The sequence below is a fragment of the Juglans microcarpa x Juglans regia genome, chromosome 7D (genome assembly GCF_004785595.1).
Source record: "Juglans microcarpa x Juglans regia isolate MS1-56 chromosome 7D, Jm3101_v1.0, whole genome shotgun sequence".
Taxonomy (NCBI): Eukaryota; Viridiplantae; Streptophyta; class Magnoliopsida; order Fagales; family Juglandaceae; genus Juglans; species Juglans microcarpa x Juglans regia.
This window is the reverse complement of record NC_054606.1, coordinates 21,369,878-21,375,877: the sequence shown is the minus strand read 5'-3', so window position 1 is coordinate 21,375,877 and position 6,000 is coordinate 21,369,878.

Genomic DNA, 6,000 nt, shown 5'->3' with positions numbered 1-6,000 from the left:
CTAGAACGAAATATTTCGATACCAAAACATTTTGATGTATCTTTTCAAGATAATTTTTATATGAATAAATTATATATATATATATATATATATATATATATTAGAGCAATGGATAAGTTATATGAGAACTCGAGAAAAGCTCATGAAATAAGAGTATGGAACAGACTATCTAGAGCATAGTCGAACATAATAGCTTGCAAGGATGAGCATTTTCTTCTTGAATTTTTACAACCTAAAATGAGAAATAGTGTATTTATAGATATTTAGTGAATATAAAAGGGAGAGTGAGAATAATGCGGTTGAGAAGAGTAGTGTGGCAAAGAGAGGAGCTTTATGTAGGAATGAGAGTATTTGCTTTTAGAGCTAGCAAAGTACTGCCAGAGAGAAGGCTACGAATTCATAGGCCAGAACATAAAAAAGGAAAAGATAGTGCTGATAGACTGAAATGCCTATTCTAGATTTGATTTCGCAGGGAATGGGGAAGAATGGGAGAACTCAAATCGGAGTAAATTACCATTTTACCCTAAGTTTTCAAGTTATTTACAAAAATGCCATTAAAGTATATTTCAGACCAGAATGACAGAATTTGACTCGGGACAGAACAATAACCTACACCGTGCAGGTTATTGTTTCGACAAGGTAAATTCTAGCCAGAACGGAATGGAAATTAAAATCTTTGCTAGGAAAATTCTTATGCAGAATAAACACACTTTTAGAGATTGCTTTTTTTGCCCTGAGACATTTTCACAATGAGTGATGATGGTCATACGGGCTTGAAGACTTTTCTTAGAATCATTGGTGTAGACCAAGAGATCATCAACAAGAAGGATGTGAGTTATAGAGTCGTACCCACGAGGTACAACGTAAGGAGTGATATGACCATCAACTAAAAGCTTATGGATGCCTCTACTTAAAGGCTCTTCACTAAGAACAAAAAGATACGGGGATAAAGACTCCCCTTATCTAAGATATGTGCTAGCGGTGAAATAGTCGGCACATGTGCCATTAAGGCATATGGAAAATGTAGACTTTGAGAAATGGGCCTGAAAATAGAGACCACACTCGCACTAAAGCCAAAAGTGGATTAGAACACAAGAATAATAAGCCCAATTGACTCTATCAAAAGTTTTAGCCAAATCAACTTTAAGCAGCTCTATCAAAAGTTTTAGCCAAATAAATTTTAAGCATAACATTATTACCACGAATTCTCTTAGCCAAGTTATGAGTCATATCTTAAGCTAGAGTAATATTTTCAAAGATAATCTCACCTTCAATAAAAGCGCCTTGACGCCTAGAGATAAGCTTAGGCATAATAGTAGTGAGACGTGAAGCTAGGATTTTTGAGACAACTTTACAAGAGATTTACCATAAGCTGATGGGGTCTGAACTTAGAGAGAGTGGAAGGTCTATCAATTTTGGGAATTAATGTGAGGAGAGTAGGGGTGAGCACCGACTTAGTCATAGTCAGATTCCCCTAAATCCGACTCCAACTCCGACTTTGTCGGAGTTCAAATCTAAACTTCGACTCCAACCTCGATTTGTGTAGGCTCCGATCCAACTCCAACTACGACTTGTCGGAGTGGATGCGAATTTGAGCTTTTAGGTTTGGGCTTCTTCTTTTTTAGCTCCATATTTAGCCCATTTAAAAAAGAGTTTTTTGTGGGCTTTCAGTTTCAAATATCAATTTTTCAAAAAAGTAAAAGCTAAAACTAAATCATTCACTTCTAATATATTTTTACACTAATATCTAACTTATTTTTATAATAGACATATACTATAATATCTAATTACATGTGATCATACTATAGTATTACATATTATTTTTAGTGTCAAATTACATGTTATTATACTATAGTATTAAATGCAATTATATTGTACTAGTGTCTAACTTATTTATAATTTATTTCTATACTAGACTTATTTCTAGTATCTAATTACATGTTATTATACTTTAGTAAATTGGTATTATGTGTTATTAACTTATTATACTAGACTTATTAGTTATTTCTATACTAGTGTCTAATTTATTTCTATACAAGACTTATACTAGAGTGTCTAATTATATGTTATTATACTAATTTCTAACTATTTCTAACTTAATTATATACTAGACTTTCTAGTGTCTAATTATATGTTATTATATTTTATAAAATTAGCATGATGTATTATTAACTTATTATACTAGGCTTATTTAAATACTAGTGTCTAGCTTATTTCTATACTTGATTATATATGGTAGTAATACTATAATGTTTACATATACTAAACTATCATTAGTCTATTTATATTATAGTATAAGTATATTATTTTATAATAATTAGTTCATACTAGCATATTATTGAATTTAACTATATAAGTTCTAATTATATAACTATATAATTATGCTAGTATACATGATAAATATATAGATAAGTACATATTTGAATAATATATATACAATATCAGAGTTGGATTCAGAATTAGAGTCGGAGGGAAAAGTCGGAATATAAATTCGGATTCGGATTGGAGTCAGAGTCAGTCTAGAGATACTGCCGACTCTGATTGAAAATTAAAAAAGAAATCTAACTCCGACTCCATTTTGTCAGAGTCAGAGAGGAGCCAGAACGGAATTAGAGCGAAGTTGGATTCGGAGTCGGATTTTCAAATTTTTGCTCAGCCCTAGATGAGAGTGTGCTTATAAGATGGGGAAAAGACCCCCTTGAAAAAATGCACTACAGCCTCCGGAAGATCATTACAAATAAGGCCAACAAGAAATATAGAAAAAAGAGGTAACCATTAAGGTCAAAAGCTGAGTCCACAGGGATGCTCCAAACCGCATGTTTAACTTCTTCAAGAGTTTGAGGATTATGAAATAAAATGTTATCCTCATCAATAACCAACTTAGGAACATGTCTAAGTAATAGGGTAGCCGCATAAACAGGTTCAGTTGTCAATTGACTATGAAAAAAATTGACAACAACAATATGTATGATATGGTGATTAGAAGTAGATGTTTCATCAGGAAGTGTGAGAGAAGTAATGTTAGCTTTCCTTCTTTTATGGCAGTCATCTAATGGAAGAATTTAATATTTTTGTCATCCTCCAACAACTAGTGAATTCTAGATTTTTGTTTTAAAAAAATTTCCTTTTGGACAAGTTTGTTATCATAACCTTTTTCTAGTTTCTGAAAAGCAAGAAGATTAGAATTAAGATGAAATTGTTGTAAATTAATTTCAATAAGTTGAATATTGTCTCTCCAGAAAGCAAGCTTTTGAAAAAGATTTCTCAAAACTAAAAAAGTTCAATCTTTCAAAGCTCTTGTATTTTGAAAACTATTTTATGCATTCCAAAAATATGACAAGGTTGGTTTCAAATAGAGTAAACAAAATCTAAAAACTCTGGATGTTTGGTCCACATTCTTTGAAATTTAAAAGAAAAATCCAATTTAAGAAAATTTTTATCTTTAAACAAAAGAGGGCAGAGATTAAAATGATTTTTTTTCTAGTTGAGTGAGTGCAACATGAGGAAAATTAGAAAGCTAGGTTTGGCTAACAAGAGCACAGTCAAATAGGAGTGTTACCCACATTATACGGTGCAGGGGCACCCCCTCCTTGCTCCCCCACCCCGCATGGGACGGGGGTGGGATTCTTCCACCCAGCACCTGCCCCCGTGGTGCAAAGGCGGGGTACCCCGTCTAGGTACCGTGGTGCGGGGGCGGATACCCTATCCATCCTCCCCTCCCGCCCCGCAATGGGCCAAGAAGCTGTTTCTTAGCCATTTTGGGGCCAATAATAAAAAAAAAAATGTATAATTTTAAATTTTTTTAAATAGCAATAAATTGAATTTACAATAAAAAAAATACAAATTAAGAGAAAAGAAAAAAGATTAAAGAAGTACTACTAATAGTCCAATACTCCTAAGTCCTAACTCCTAAGCTATTACAATTTACAAGAATAGAATTTATAATAAACTATAATAACTAAACTATTACAATAATACAAATTAAGAAAAACACAATTACAAAATTACAAACATAAAAGAGACATTGTAATTGTATCAATATTACAAAAAATTGAATATGTAAAATCTAAATACGATTGTCAATTGAACATAAATGATAAAAGTGACGATGAGAAACTTTGAACTTTGACTTTCACATTTGGGACGGGTGGCCAAGGGTGGAAATAGAATTTAGTGATGCCTGCTATGAGTCATGAGATCATAAAATCTGAAACATTAACAATTGAATAGGAAAATAAATTAGAATTATAAATAAGAAACAAATTAAAATCTGACTAACCAAGATGAGATGAGGATCAAGATACGACATTGAGAATTTATCATTTGAATTTTGGCTTGGAATTAGGATTGAGGTTTGAGGTGTGCATATGACAATAAGATTATAAAAATATTTAGATATCAAAAATTACATAAATATGAAAAAAATTAAGGGACAATACAAATTGTACAAACCTATGGCAAATGACAATGGTGGGTCGAGGTCCAATATAATGAAGTCATACTGCAGCGGAGGTAGGCGTCGTATCATGTATGACTAAAACAATTAAATTTGAAATTAATATGGATGAAATGAATATAAATAAAATAATTCAAAATAATAAAATGAAACATTGAAATCAACGATTACCTAATCCAGCTATTTAAAGGCCTGGGTCAATAATTATGATTTTATGTATTGACAATTCCTCAATATCTTTTTTTATGAGTTGCAATGTTTCTCTTCACCCTCTGCCCATTTGTTTTCTAATATCTACCTTTGATTCTTATCTAATTCATTGTACTATGGTTACTAGTTGGAATCCCTTTTTAAATCATTTTTTAGGACCTATCTCCCATTACGAGTTTCCTGACCTCAACCCCGCTTTAGTTTCTTTCTAATCTCTCTTTGCCTCACATTTGTTTCTTTTTTTTTAAAAAAAAAAAATCAATATGATTTCTGCAAGGCCTGACTTCCTTAACTGATCAGTAAACAATGCCAATTTTGAACACACATGGAAGCAACTTATATCCCATTCCCAATTTCCCCAGCTTGACATATATGATGATGAAGTATTTTCAAAACACGTTATCTATGATGAGGAATGATACAAGCAGAGGGAAAAAAAAAACAGATCAAAATTCGGATTGGAACTCTAAATTAGTTTATGGTTCCAATCCAAAACTCGAAACCCTAAACTAATTTAGGGGTTTCAAAGATTGAATCCCCTAAATTAATTTATAGTTTCGAAATTCGGATTAGGGTTTCAAAGATTAGAATCCTAAATCTGGAACTTTAATTTAGGGTTTCGGATTGGAACCCTAAACTAATTTAGGGTTCCAATCCAAATATTGAAACCCAAAAATCACTATCACAGATTCACACACAAAAATTAACACACATCAATGATCAAAACACATGCACAATCGAGTCTCCATAACACACAATTCACAAACACACAATCTCATCCTCAAACTCTGATTAAATCTCATCATTCCTCCAATCTCCATTCCATAACTTAAAAAAAATAAAATATACATAATCGGAGAGCTATCAGGATTCATATTCGATTCTTACCTTCAGCGACGAAGATGTAGACGGACGGCGATGACGATAGCATAGTGCGTACGACGGTAACGTTGGACGGCTACACACACAGAGAGAGAGAGAGAGAGAGAGAGAGAGAGAGAGAGAGAGAGAGAGAGAGATTTTTCATAGAAAGGGTCAAGGGGAGTCGCGGGGGAGGGGGGCTCTTAACATATAACTAGAAAAAACGGCGTCGTTTGGTCATATGTTATTAAGTTTAAAAAAAATACCCTAGACATGAAACGACGTCATTTTATGCCTGGGTTTTTTTTAAATATAAATACATATATAATTATTTATATATTATATATAAATAAGCGGGGCTGGGCCCCCTCTGACCCCTCCTCAGCCCCGCCCCTGGGCGGGGCGAATGATGGCGAGGCAGCGTGGCCCACCCCTACAGTTAAGTCTTTCCCAAATGTATATGCCCTCTGGAT